Raw genomic sequence first — 15,050 nt, forward strand, 5'->3', positions numbered from 1 at the left:
AAAGAAACCTGCTCGCTTCCCCCCTCTGCTGCTCCGGTTACTGGAACTGGAGAAAACAAGTTCTCAACTGGAGATTCAATGGAGAGGAAAGACTTTTGGTTTCAACTGCATTTGTTTCAATGCAAGAGGTTTGACAAGTAAGGCAGATGAACTCAGAGTGGATTAGCTCTGGGGACTGGGAAATCGTAGCCATAACAGAAACATGGCTGAGGGAAGGACAGGACTGGCAGCTCGATGTTCCAGTATACAGATGCTACAGGTGTGACACTGGTGCAGGTAAGAGAGGAGGGGGAAGTTGCCTTCTCGATGAATGAGAACATAGCAATTGTCATCAGAGAGGATGTTCTTGAGGGATCACCCAGTGAGTACATATGGGTAGAACTTAGAAACAAGAAGGGGATGGTCACTCTGATGGGATTGTATTATATGCCCCTCAATAGTAAGTGGGAATTGGGAGGATCAGATGAGTAGAGAGATTGTAGCTAGTTGTAAACATAATAGGGTAGTTTTAGTGGGAGATTTTAACTTCCCTAATATTGACTGGACCAACCGTATTGTAAAAGGCTTGAATGAGGTGGAATTTGTGAATGTGTCCAAGAAAGCTTCCTTTATCAACATATAGAGGGACCTACCAGAGAGAGTGCAACACTGAACCTCCTCCTGGGAAATGAGGTAGGGCAAGTGGTAGATGTATCTGTCGGTGAGCACTTTGGGTCCAGTGACCATAATTCTATTAGTGTTTAAAAAAGTTATGGAGAAGGATACAAGCAGTTCACAGGTTAAGGTCCTAAACTGGGGCAGAGCAAATCTTGGAGCCATTGGGTGGGATCTTGCAGTGGTTGATTGGGTGAGATTGTTTGCAGGGCAAGGAATGGCTGCCAAGTAGGAGGCCTTTAAAGGTGTAATGTTAAGAGTTCAGGGCCTGCAAATTCCTGTTAGGGTGAAGGGCAAGGCTGGCAGGTTCAGGAACCCTGGTTGACGAGAGATATTGAGGCTCTGGCTAAAATAAAGAGGGAGGCATACACTGCACAGAGGCGATTGAGAAATAGTGAATCTCTTGATGACTACAAGAAGTGTAGGAGTGCACTTAAGAGAGAAGTTGGGAGGGCAAAAAGAGGATACGAGAAGGATCTGACATGCAAGGTGAGGCAAAATCCCAAGAGATTCTATCGGTATATTAAGGGTGGCGAGGGAGAGAATAGGTTCCCTTAAAGATCAGCATGGCTGCCTGTGTGTGGAATCAAAGGAAGTGGGAGAGATGTTTAATGACTATTTCCCTTCAGTTTTTACTGTGGAGCTAAGGAAATGGGGGAAATGAGTGGTGTTGTCTTGGAACACATACGAATTTAGCAGGGAAGAGGTATTGGAGGGCTTAAAGTGCATAAAGGTGGATAAATCCCCAGGGCCTAACATAGTGCATTCTCAGACCTTGTGGGGAAAAAAAGAGGAGAAATTGCATAGGCCCTTGCAGAGATTTTCATCTCTGGTGACAGGTGAGGTTCCAGAGGACTGAAAAGGGGTTAATGTAGTACCATTGTTTTAAAAAAGGTAGCAAAAACAAGCCAGGAAACTACAGGCCGGTGAGTCTGCCATCAGTGGTGGGTAAATTGCTGAAGGGGATTCTGAGGGACAGGATCTACCGACATTTGGAGAAACAAGGTCTAATTCGGGACAGCCAGCACAGCTTTGTGCTCAGGAAGTCGGGTCTGACAAATCTTTTGTAGTTCTTCAAGGAAGTAACCAAGAGGGTAGATGAGGGTAGGGCAGTGGATGTTGTCTGTATGGACTTCAGCAAGGCCTTTGACAAGGTCCCTCATGGCAGGCTAGTCTGGAAGGTTAGATTGCATGGGATCCAAGGGGATATAGCGGATTGGATTCATAATCGGCTTAGTGTTAGGAAGCAGGGTGATGATCGAGGGTTGTTTCTCGGACTGGAGGCCTGTGTCTAGTGGTGTACCACGGGTCGGTGCTGACACCTTTGTTGTTTTTACTATATATAAATGATTTGGATGTGAATGTACAAGGCATGGTTAGTAAGTTTGTGGATGATACTAAAATAGCTGGTGCTCTAGATAGTGTAGAGTGTTATGAAAATTACAGGGGGATCTTGGTCAGCTAGGTTTGTGGGTTAAGGATTGGCAAATGGCTTTCAATCCAGATAAATGTGAGCTATTGCATTTTGGGATATCAAACCAGGGTAGGGCTTATACAGTGAATGGTAGGGCCCTGGGGAATGTTATGGAACAGAGGGACGTAGGAATGCAAGTGGAGCCATCACAGCAAGATAGGGTGGTGAAGAATGCTTTTGGCATGCTGGCTTTCATCAGTTAGGGCACTGAATATTGGAGTTGGGAAGTTGTGTTGCAGTTATATAAGACATTGGTGAGGCTGCACTTGTAGTAATGTGTACAGTTTCAGTCACCATGTTATAGGAAAGATGCTATTAAACTAGAAAGAGTGCAGAAAATATTTACCAGGATATTGCCTGGAGTTGGGAGCCTGAGTTACCAGGCAAAGTTGCGTAGACAAGGACTTTATTCCCTGGAGTGTAGGAGATGAGGGGAGACCTGATAGAGGTATATAAGATCATGAAGGGCATAGACAGGGTGAAAGCACACACTTTTTCCCAGGGAGGAGGTGCTAAAAACAAGAGGGCATAGGTTTAAAATCAGAGGCGAGAGATTTAAAAGGGAAGGGACAGCTTGTTCATGCAAAGGCTGGTGCATATTCTGAATAAGCAGCCAGAAATAGTGGTTGAGGTGGGCACATTAGCAACATTTAAAAGCCATCTTGAAAAGTGCATAGATGGGAGAGGTTTAGAGGGCTATGGGCCAAACGCGGGCAAATGGGACTAGCTTGCTGGGCAACACATGGATGAGTTGGGCTGAAGGACCTGTTTCCATGCTGTATGACTCTATCAGATGGGGGAAGGGATATGGAATTGCTGGTTGGTGGCCAAAAGCAATATTTTTCTTCTTTTAGAGAAGATATGCTAAAATGAGGAGAGAAAACAAACCATGAAATGTTGAAAATCAGCTGTAGTTTACAAGGAAGGAAAGGAAAACATGGAGCTACATTTTTCTCCAGACCGTTTGTGGTGAGCAAAGACAATGCAATGCACAGTTTGAATTCGTGGCTTGTGTTGAAGTTAAGGAATGATGTTTGTGGTTAGTTGGGTGTAAGCAACAATTGTAGGCATACTTACCTGGCGGGGAGAGTTGCCGATCACTGCTCCCAATCTCCCAGGAGAGTCTGACTACCTGAAGGTGCTGTGGATCTGGTTCGGAGGAGCTGAGGTGCGTGACAGGAGTGAGCTGAAATGAGTTGGGAAGGTCAGACAAAAATTGGATCTGTGGAAACAGTGTTCTCTGTCAATAGAACGTAGAACATTACAGCACAGTACAGGCCCTTCAGCCCACAATGTTGTGCCGACATTTTATCCTGCTCTAAGATCTATCTAACCCTTCCCTCCCACATAGCCCTCCAATTCTCTATCACTCACGTGTCTATCTAAGAGTTTCTTAAATGTCTCCAATGTATCTGCCCCCACAACCTCTGCCGGCAGTGCGTTCCACGCACCCACCACCCTCTGTGGAAAAAAATCTTACCTCTGACATCCCCCTTATACCTTCCTCCAACACCTTAAAATTATGTCCCCTCGTGTTAGCCATTGTCACCCTGGGAAAAAGTCTCTGACTGTCCACTCGATCTATGCCTCTTATCATCTTGTACATCTCTATCAAGTCACCTCTTATCCTCCTCCTCTCCAAAGAGAAAAGCCCTATCTCACTCAACCTGTCCTCATAAGACATTCTCTCCAATCCAGGCAGCATGCTGGTAAATCTCCTCTGCGCCCTCTCTAAAGCTTCCACATCCTTCCTATAATGAGGCGACCAGAACGGAACACAATACCCCAAGTCTGGTCTGACCAGAGTTCTATAGAGCTGCAACATCACCTCGTGGCTCTTGAACACAAAACCCTGACTAATGAAGGCCAACACTCCATATGCCTTCTTAACAACCCTATCAACCTGCGCAGCAACCTTGAAGGATCTATGGACATGGACCCCAAGATCCCTCTGTTCCTCCACACTGCAAAGAGTCCTGCCATTAACCTTGTATTCTGCCTTCAAATTTGATCTCCCGAAGTGTATCACTTCACATTTATTCGGGTTGAACTCCATCTGCCACTTCTCAGCCCAGTCTGCATTCTATCAATATCCTGTTGTAACCTACAGCAATCTTCTGCACTATCCACAACACCAACCTTTGTATCATCAGCAAACTTACTAACCTTGTGGGGTTTAGTGCAAGAACGTCAATGGGCTGCCCAAGGCTGACTCCGGGGTTCCTGGGAAAGTTTAGAAGTGGTGCAAGGGAAGGAGGGCCGTCGGCTCGGAGGGATAAAACAGTGTGGGTAAAATGGCAAGTAGAAGACAACTTGAAACACACACAGTGCTGGAGGAACTCAGCAGGTCAGGCAGCATCCATGGAGGGAAATAAACAGTCGACGTTTTGGGCTGAGACCCTTCATCAGGACTGGAAAGGAAGAGGGCAGAAGCCAGAAGAAGAAGGTGGGGAGAGGGGGAGGAGCACACGCAGGCAGGTGATAGGCGAGTCCAGGTGAGAGGGGGAAGGTAGGGGGAGGGGGAGAAGATGTAATAAACTGAGAGGTGATAGGTAGAAGAGGCAAAGGGCTGAAGGAGAAGGAATCTGGTAGGAGAGGGCAGTGGACCATGGAATAAAGGATGGAAGAGGGGAGGGGAGGAGATGGGAAGGTCATCAAGGCGGGGGAAGGATGCCATAGGAATAAGGGAAGATGAAGGAGTTGGGGGGGTGGGTGGTGGGAAGAAAAAGAAGGGGTGGGGTTACCGGAAATAAAGGGATCCTGTTCTGGTTGGCTATCGGTTACCAGTGGCGTTCCGCAGGGGTTGGTGTTGGGGCCGCTTTTTACATTTTACATCAATGATTTGGATTATGGAGTAAATGGTTTTGTGGCTAAGTTTGCAGAGGACACCAAGATAGGTGGAGGACTAGGGAGTATTGAAGAAAGGGGAAGGTTGCAGAGAGACTTAGATAGTTTAGGAGCATGGGCAAAGAAATGGCAGATGAGATTCAATGTTGAGAAATATGCCGTTGTACACTTTGGAAGAAGAAATAAGCGGGCAGATTATTATCTAGATGGGGAGAAAATTCAAAGTACAGAAGTGCAAAGGGACTTGGGGGTCCTCGTGCAGGATACCCTAAAGGTTAACACCAGGTCGGATCGGTGGTTTAAAAAAAAGTGAATGCTATGTTGGCATTCATTTCGAGAGGTATAATGTATGAAAGTAAGAAAGTGTTGATGAGGCTCTATGGGGCACTGGTGAGGCCTCATTTGGAATACTGTGTGCAGTTTTGGGCCCCTTATCTTAGGAAGGATGTACTGATGTTGGAGAGGGTTCAGAGGAGATTTACGAGGATGATTCACGAGGATGATTGCCGGAATGAAAGGGCTTACATACAATGAGCGTTTGTCAGCTCTTGGACTGTACTCACTGGAGTACAGAAGAATGAGAGGGGACCTCATTGAAACATTTCGAATGTTGAAAGGACTGGACAGAGTAGATGTGGCTAAGCTGTTTCCCTTGGTGGATGAGTCCAGGAATAGAGGGCACAGTCTTAGAATTACAGGCTACCAGTTTAAAACAGAAATGAGGAGAAATTTCTTTAGCCAGAGGGTAGTGAAATTATGGAATTCTTTGCCACATACAGCTGTGGAGGCCTGATCATTGGAGGCGTTTAAGGAGGAGATTGATAGGTATCTCATTAGTCAAGGTATCAAGGGATATGGGGATAAGGCCAGAAATTGGGGTTAGATAGAAAAGGTTTTAGTTTAGTTCATGGAGCAGACTCGATGGGCCGACTGGCCTATTTCTGCTCCTTTGTCTTGTGAACTTGTGAAATCGACGTTGATGCCATCAGGTTGGAGACTCCCAAGACGGAATATGAGGTGTTGTTCCTCCAACCTGCGTCTGGCCTCAACATGGCAGTAGAGGAGGTCGTGGACAGACAGTGTGGGAGTGGGATGTGGAATTGAAATAGGTGGACACCTGGAGGTCCTGGCTGTTGCATTGCTGGTTGCCACTGGAATATCCCCCTGGCTGGGCGCCGGCATCATCCCTATGGCTAGTCACTGTCCAGGGCCGAGGTAGGTCATTCACACCTCAGTAAGAGGGCACTGTGGGCTCAGCTGATCGGCTGATAAACCCCTGGTGCTGCCCCGTTCTCTGTACAGTTGCCCATCCCGTTACTCTGCGGACCAGCCTGACACCCAGAGCTGCTCACTACCCTTCCTTGGTTGCCTGGGCAGCGGGGAAAGCATTTTCAAATTCTCATTCACCTTTGCCAACTCCCCCTTCACTCTGCTGCTCCGTCCGTCAGCTCTCACACACCGACAGTCCCACCGACTGCACACGGCGATATGTTGCTAACTCCTGAACACGCAAGAAAAGAACATACTTGCTGCAGTCTCCACACAGGGTTGGGCCAGGAGAAGCAGTCAGCATTTGCTGTGGTTCCATGGTGTAATGGTGAGCACTCTGGACTCTGAATCCAGCAATCTGAGTTCAAATCTCGGTGGAACCTGTTTGTTGTCAACTGCTGTGCTGCCCTTGCGGATGCATGCAGAGGTTGTGCCTCTGAACTTTTGATGAACCAAAGCAGCCATCTGAGCTTTCCCTGCAATTCGTTTCATTCAAGGTCTCAGTCCAACTCCATGGGTCCTGAGATTGTTCCTTTCTTGGCTGAGGTCATTCATTCTTGGCTTGAAATGACTTTACACCCAGTGACAATCCCCTCCAGCTGGAATGAGAGGGTCTGATGGTGGGGAGGTGGAGTGACATTGACTGAGGGTGTGCAGGTTCCATGGTGTAATGGTGAGCACTCTGGGCTTTGAATCCAGCGGTCCGAGTTCGAATCTCAGTGGCACCTTCATGCTTGGTGATTTGGCTGTTGGCAAATTTAGGGCATGAAAGTTGAAAGGCCGGGCTTATTGCAGAGGGGAGGTACTGGCTTATTTGCTTTGATGTGAAGTAATAACCTCAGTCACTCTTTTGTGCTGGGAAATCAGACCAGAGAAATCAACTCAGACGGCATAGATACAGGCCATTTGGCCCACCCTGTCCATGCTGACCATTGTAATTACCTATACCAGCACAACTTATGTCTACAAAGCCTGTAACTTTGTGCCTTGGCAATTCTATTCTTGATTCTTCTGAACTGTTGTGAGATTCTCTGCCCCCACCACCCCCTCAGGCAGTGTGTTTCAGGTTCCAACCACCCCCACCCCCCACCCCCCCCCCCCCCCCCCCCCCCCCCCGGGGGAGAAATTCCTCCTCCTTTCCCCTGTAAACCTCTTACTCCTCACCCAAACCTCTGCCTCTGATACCCTCAACACCTCTGCCACGGGGGAAAGATTTGTATCTCTGATCTATGACCCTCAATTTTGTATACCTCTTTCACATCCTCCCCCACCCCAGCCTCCTCTGCACCGAGGAAAACAAACCCAGCCTATCCCGTCTCCCTTCTTCACTGGGACGTCCCATCCCAGGCAACATCTCCTCTGCACCCTGCTCCAGATCCCAGCATCTAGTGTGTCCACCTCCCTGCTGTTACATTCTATGCCCTGGCTAATGATGGTGAGTACGTTGTAGGTGAACTCCACTACCTGGAATACAACATGATCTCACTGTCTGTCAAGAACACGTCCCACCTGCAATCTGCCCAAAATGCAGCACCTCATCTATAGCTCAATGCTGCCCTGTAGCCCACCACTGTCCCCCGCCCTACCTGCCATCTCACGTCACTGTGACCTTATTCATCACACCTCCGACATTCACAGACAGCAGAAAGGGGACGGTGTGCATGCACCTGTCCACATCAACGGTGCTGAGGTCGAGAGCCTCAAGTTCCCGGGAGTGAACATCATCAGTAGCCCATCCCGGTTAAACCACACAGACACCACAGCCAAGAAAGCTCACCAGCGCCTCCACCTCCTGAGGAGGCCAAAGAAACCTGGCCTGTCCCCCCACCCCGACTCCCACCAACCTCCATCGACACACCACAGAAAGCATCCTATCCGGATGCATCACGGCTTGGTACGGCAACTGCTCTGCCCAGGACCACAAGAAACTGCAGAGAACCACGGACACAGCCCAGCGCACCACGGAAACCATCCTCCCCTCCCTGGACCCCACCTCCACTTCTCGCCATCCCGGCGAAGCAGCCAGTATAATCAAAGACCCCACCCACCCAGGTCACTCTCTCCTCTCTCCTCCTCCACCAGGCAGAAGACACAGGAGTCCGAGGGCACGCACCACCAGACCCAAGGACAGCCTCCATCCCACTGTGACAAGACCACTGAACGGTTCCCCCATACAACGAGACAGACCATGACCCCATGATCCACCACCCCGTGACCCTGCACCTCACTGCACTGCACTTTCTTCGCAGCTGTGACACCCCACTCCGCACCGTCATTACCCCTAACTGCACTACCTCAATGCATTCTGTACTAACTCAATGTAACTGCACTGTGTAATGAATCGACCTGCATGATCGACCCGCAAGACAAGCTCTCCACTGCACCTCTGCACAAGTGACAATAATAAACCAAGACTACATGGGTCCCTGTGGTACACCTCTGGTCAGGTTTCCAATTACAAAAGTAACCCTCCTATATCACCCTCTGCCTCCTATTTAAAAGCCAGTTTCAATCCCATTTGTCATCTTCCCTTTGATCACCTAGAACATGACAGGCCCTTCAGCCCATAATGCTGTGCTGAACTAATTAAGCCAATGACACCTAATTAATCTAATACTCTTCCCCGCACATCAACCACATCTCTCCCTTCTCTGCACATTCATGTCTCTATCTCAGAGTCTCCTATGCTACCTGCTTCCACCACCACCCCGGCAGTGCATTCCAGATACCCACCACTGTAAAAAAAAACTTGCCTCACACAACTCCTTTGTACTCCCCTCCCTTACCTGAAATACATGCCCTTTAGTACTGGATATTTCAATCCTTGGAAAAAGATACTGGCTGTCTACTCTATCTATGCCTCACATAATTTTATGAACCATCAAATCTCCCCTCAGTCTCTTGAGAGAAAACAGACCCAGCTTGTCCAGCCTGCCCTGCAAACCAGGCAGCATCCTTGTAAACCTCCGCTCCAAAGCCTCCACATCCTTCCTATAATGAGGCAAGCAGCAATGAATGTAATGCTCTGAATGTGGCCAATACCTGGTCATCAGGTGCGATATGCTCTCAGGGTTGCTGTAATTGGGGCAGGTGTGGCCTGTTCCCCACTCCAACACCTCAGTAATCACCCAGGCTGTCTTCCAGTTCATCTAGGGGTCCAAGATGGAACGAGTTTGATGGATCACGATGCAGAAGTCCCCAGAGAATGGGGGCAAAAGTGTACCCAACGTTGCCCTCATCCTGATGACCACCTTCGTGTGTGGCCGCATCAGATTGTGCGTCGAACTAAAGTACATGGGTACCAAGTGTCACTACATGCTGAGGTTCTACCTGTCCCTGGTGTTGAGGAAGAAAGGTCTGGCCCCATTGCCTTGCAACGTTCCAGTCAGCTGGACGTAGCTGCACTACCTGTGCTTTGTGAAAGAGTTCTTCCAAGCAAACACCCTTGACCACAAGTCCATCAGGCAGTCGTCAGCATGGAACATCCTGCAGACACTGTGGGACAGCAACTCTTTGGAGATTGTGGGGCGGCTCCTTGAGCAAACTGTCCAAGTGATCTGACAGAATGCCTCATCGCCAGAACTCATCAACGAGCACCAAGACCTCACTTGGCTGGCGGTGAGAGAGGCCCTCACAGTCAGATCCGTCCTGTACAGATGACACATCATCCCATTGCTTGCTGCCCTTGGGGCGGCTGCGGTGGGGTAGAGATGGTCACCCAGCTCTTTGCAGACTGTGGATTTGCTAAGAGAGTGTGGAGAACGATGAACAGGTCTATGTCTTGGTTCATCCCCGGCAGCTGAGTAACAAAGGACCCTCTGATCTTTGGGCTGTTCCCAAGGGCACACACTGAGATAGACATCAAGTTCTGCTGGAAAGACACCAACTCAGTGAAGGATGCCCTTAGGTCTGCCCGAAACTTGCTGGTCTTCCAGCAGAGTGAGGTGTCCGTAAGGGAATACTGCCGACAGACACATTCCGTGCTGCAGGATTACGTGCTGAGGGACGCACTGAGGCTTTGTGCAGCTAATGCTAAAGCTCTGTGGGAAAAGACTACGGTCCAGGGTCCTTCTGTTACCCCACATGGAGCGGCTGGGTTAGGTGGGGAAGCCCCTCAAACAATGAAATGGTGTATCACCCCAGGGGGCCACGTAAGTGGTAATGGTGCTATGGTTTTAAAAAAGTAAGTTAACAGTACTGAATGTAATGACCATGAATGTAAAAGTTTTGCACTCTTTCTTCCTTTGTAGATACTTTTATCTTGAGTAAAGTTTATTTTTGAAATAAAGCAAAAGATATCCCAGGATGAGGCTATCCCATTGCAGGGGAGAGACTGTGATCAAAAAGCTGGTTCTCCCAGGAACACGAACTTTGAAGAAGAAGGAAGCCAATGGGGACTCTTCGCGATCAAGTGGCTGCCTGACGAAAGCTTAACCTGCTGACGTACAGGTCGATCCTAATGCTAATTGGGAAACCAATCTGACACCTCTTTCCAGCAACTAAACCAATCAACTCCATCAGGATGGCTTCAGTGATGAGCGCCTCAGGAAGAGGACAAGGGATTCGCAACACTATCAGGGTGACAGTGAAGGATTTCAGCGAGGGGAACCTGTTCACCCGGGACGTCTTCACCAAGAAGGTCCTGCTGGAGTACTGCAAGTTTGAGGTGAGGAACATCTATTGCCTCCAGGACTTCCCAGGTAACGGGTACTTTGACGTTACCTTCAAGCATCCGGTGGGATGGCAGAAGATGCAACAGGGCTTTCGGGAGAAGGGGAGTGAAGCTCCACTGTCACTGTTGAAGATTCAGCCACTCTTTGCCCTCCCCACCCAAAAGGAGCATGAGATAATAGTGCACATGTTTAACCCACATGTGCCCATGGTGGATGTCAGCTTCCTGGCTTGTTATGTCAAGGGACCAGTCAGCTGCATGGATATCAAAGACCCGTTTGGGATCTGGACCAGCAAGTGCCAGGTGAAGGTCAAGTTAAGGGTGGGCGAGAAGGGAGCCATTCATCCACCCACCCTTTGTGTTCACCATTGGAGGGAACAGTGGGTACATGGTATATGCAGGACAACCCAGGGTGTGTCGTAACTGCAACAAACCCGGACATGTGGTGGCCCAATGCAGTGCAGTCATCTGCAAGAACTTCAAGCAGGAAGGTCACCAGACCATGGAGTGCAGGGAAAGCAAAAGTTGTAAGCTGTGCAGGGAGGTAGGCCCTCTCTGCAAGGCAATAAGAGCGGGAGCAGGCACCGATAACAACCCTCCCCCCCCCCCCCCCCCCGAAGAACGCCCACACACCCCCTACAAGTGCAGAGGCGCCAGCAGAGACTGAGACCAGGACAGAGGACAGGCCATCCACCTCGAGCTCCCAAACCCCAGCAACAAGCCCCCAGGCCTCTCCCTCAGAGGAGGAGTCAATGGAAGAGGGGCTGGCAGAGGGACAAGAAGGGGAATGGCAGGTGGTGAAAAGGAAGAAGTCTGGACCAACCACTGACCCTGGAGGAGTTGTCTGGCTCCTCCAGGGTCAGTGGTTGGTCCAGAGTTTTATGCTATTGTTTCCAAGAGTTTTATTCAAATAAAACTCTTGGAAACAATAGCTTACCAGCAGGGTTGTACTCGGTTCTGTGGGATTTGATGGGCCCAGACCTGCTGGAAGTGTACAACGCTATACTTCTGGCTGGCAGAATGTCAGGCTCCATGAGGAAGGGCATCATTACCCTCATCGACAAGCAGAAGGGGGAGAGGGAGGACATCAGGAATTGGGGACCCATTTCACTATAAGATCCTGTCCAAGGCCATCGCCAACCAGGTCAGGTCTGCTCTGGGACAGGTGATCCATCCGGACCAAACCTGTTCTGTACCTAGCAGGAAAATCTTGGACAGCCTTGTGCTGCTCAGGGATTCATCGCCTACATACAGGACAATGGGGTGGGTGCCTGGCTTTTCAGCTTGGACCAGGAGAAGGCCTTTGATAGGATATCATATACATACATATGGATGTCCCCTCCAAAATGTGTTTTGGCGAGGCAATCAGAAATTGGATCCAACTGCTCTTCACAGATATCCCTAGTGTGTAGTGCATAGTCCTTATCGGGAGACCACAGTCAGTGCAGATCAGTAATGTTTCCTCGCTGACAATCAACACAGATGCACCTCAGCCCACTGCTTTACTCTCTCTACACCCATGACTGTGTGGATAAGCACAGCTCAAACACCATCCATAAATTTGCAGATGACACCACTGTTGTTGGTAAAACCTCGCGTACAAGAGTGAGATAATTCAGCTGGTTGAGGGGTATCGCAACAACCTCGCACTCAACGTCAGCAAGAGCAAGGAATTGATCGTTGGCTTCAGGAAGGGAAAGTTGGAAGAACACACACCAGTCCTCATTGAGGGGTCAGCGATGGGAAGGGTGAGCAGCTTCAAGTTCCTGGGCATCAGCATCTCGGAGGATCTATCCTGGGCCCAACACACTGATGCAATCACAAAGAAGGCACGCCAGCGGCTCCATTTCATTAGGAATTTGAGGAGATCTGGTACGTCACCAAAGACTCCTGCAAATTTCTGTAATGTACACGAGATAGACTGTAGATGCTGGAAATCTGGAGCAACAAACTCAAAATACTCGGGGAACTCAGCAGGTCAGGCAGCATCGATGGAGTGAAATGAACAGACGATGTTTCGGGCCGAGTCCTTTCATCAGGTGTTCTACAGATGAACGCTGGAGAGCATTCCGACTGGTTGCATCACTGCCTGGTATGGAGGCTCCAATGCACAGGATTGCAGGAGGCTGCAGAGGGTTGTGGACTCAGCCAGCTCCATCACGGGCACAACCCTCCCCACCGTCGAGGACATCTTCAAGAGGCGGTTCCTCAAGAAGGTGGCATCCATCACCAAGGACCATCACCATCTGGGACATGCCCTCTTCTCGCGATTAGCATCAGGGAGGAAGTACAGGAGCCTGAAGACCCACACTCAATGTTTTCAGAACAGCTTTTTCCCCTCCGCCATCAGATTCCTGAACCTATGAACACGACATCATTATTCCTTTCTGTTCGCACTATTTATTTATTTTTATAATTTATGGTAATTTTATATCTTTGCACTGCACTGCTGCCACAAAACAACAAATTTCATGACATATCAATCAGTGATAGTAAACCTGCTTCTGATTCTGTAGTTCAAATCAATGGGTGGGGGACAGATTGCTTCCCCATCAAGTCTAGAGCCAGGCAGGGTTGTCCGCTCTCCCGTCTTGTTTTTGTGTTGCATTGAACCCATCAGACCATAAGACATAGGAGCAGAATTAGGTCATTCGGCCCATCAACTTCTGCTCCACCATTCGATCATGGCTGATTGATTTTCCCTCTCAACCCCATTCTCCTGCCTTCTCCCCGTAACCTTTGATGCCCTTACTAATCAAGAACCTATCAACCTCCGCTTTAAATATACCCAATGATTTGGCCTCCACAGCCACCTGTGGCAATAAATTCCACAGATTCACCACCCACTGGCTAAAAAAAATTCCTCCTCATCTCTGCCATTCCCTCTTCTCATTGCTGCCAGCAGGCAGGAGGTACAGCAGCCTGAAGACTAACACCTCAACAACAGCTTCTTCCCCACTGCCATCAGGTTCTTGAACCGACCTGAAAAACCCTAATTCTACCTCGGACTATATTTCCCTCAACTTGCACGAACGCCATTGTTACTTTTTGTTTATTGTGCCGTGTAAGTTATGTATAGTTTATGTTGATTTATGTTTATATAATTTATGTTTGTCATGTCTGTAATGTACTGTCCTGCTGCTGCAAAACGCAAATTTTCATGGCATTTATACCCTGGGTATGTTTGCCCATGACAATAAACTTGAACTTGATTCCTGGCTTGAAATAAGCAACAGCAGAGGCCACAGCAAAAGGATCGAATAATGTGAATTAAAGGTAATTTTAGATATCAGAACTACGTTTTTATAGCACCATCCACACACCTCCTTCAGGACAGTTAAAAGAGCAACTTCATGCACAGCGAGCCCCTATAAATAGCAGTAAATATAAATAGTTCTGATGTAGAGACTTTAACCCGAAATATTAAGTGTTTCCCTTTCCACAGATGCTGCCTGACCTACTGAGTATTTCCAGTTCCTGCAGTCAGCACTCTCATTTTGACCATCAGGACGGATGAGAGCATAAGAGGGGTGACATTACCAAGCAGCAGAGGGACGCAGGTCAAAGCCTCCCTGTGCATGGACGATGTCGCCACCGTCTGCTCGGATCCACATTCAGTTTGCAGATTGATCAGCATCTGTGACCAATTTCAGTTGGCAGATTGTGAGGTCGAGAGTCCATCTTATCATACTAGCGAACCATTCAATAGTCTTATAACAGCGGGATAGAAACTGTCCCTGAGCCCAGTTGTACGTTTTCAGACTTTTGTATCTTCTGCTCGGTAGGGAGGGGAGAAGGGAGAATGTCTGGTGTGGGTGAGGTCTTTGATCATCCTCAAATTAAAATTTTTAAATTAAATTTTTAAATTATGCTTATGATTATGCTGGCTGCTTTACTGAGGCAGCGAGAAATATAGACAGAGTCCATAGAGGGGAGGCTGGTTTCCGTGTGGTGCTGAGCTGTGTCCACAACTCTCTGCAGTTTCTTGCAGTCACGGGCAGAGCAGTTGCCATACTAAGACATGATGTATCCAGATGGAATGCTTTCTATGGTGCATTGATAAAAATTGGTGAGTGTCAAAGGGGAAATGCCAAATTTCTTTAGCCTCCTGAAGAAGAGGCGCTGGTGAACTTT

At 48.5% G+C, this 15,050-nt stretch overlaps 1 protein-coding gene and 1 non-coding gene across 2 annotated transcripts in view; one reads left to right on the top strand and one right to left on the bottom strand.

Annotated features, from left to right (window-relative positions):
* The window catches only part of LOC127585983 (butyrophilin subfamily 3 member A3-like), a 511,579-nt gene that overhangs the window by 125,671 nt on the left and 370,858 nt on the right, over positions 1–15,050 (bottom strand). The gene's annotated exons all lie outside the window — the stretch shown is intronic.
* Positions 6,556–6,627, top strand: trnaq-cug (transfer RNA glutamine (anticodon CUG)). The gene has a single exon. It is a non-coding gene; the product is annotated as a tRNA-Gln (tRNA).

The sequence above is a fragment of the Pristis pectinata genome, chromosome 34 (assembly GCF_009764475.1).
Source record: "Pristis pectinata isolate sPriPec2 chromosome 34, sPriPec2.1.pri, whole genome shotgun sequence".
Classification (NCBI taxonomy): Eukaryota; Metazoa; Chordata; class Chondrichthyes; order Rhinopristiformes; family Pristidae; genus Pristis; species Pristis pectinata.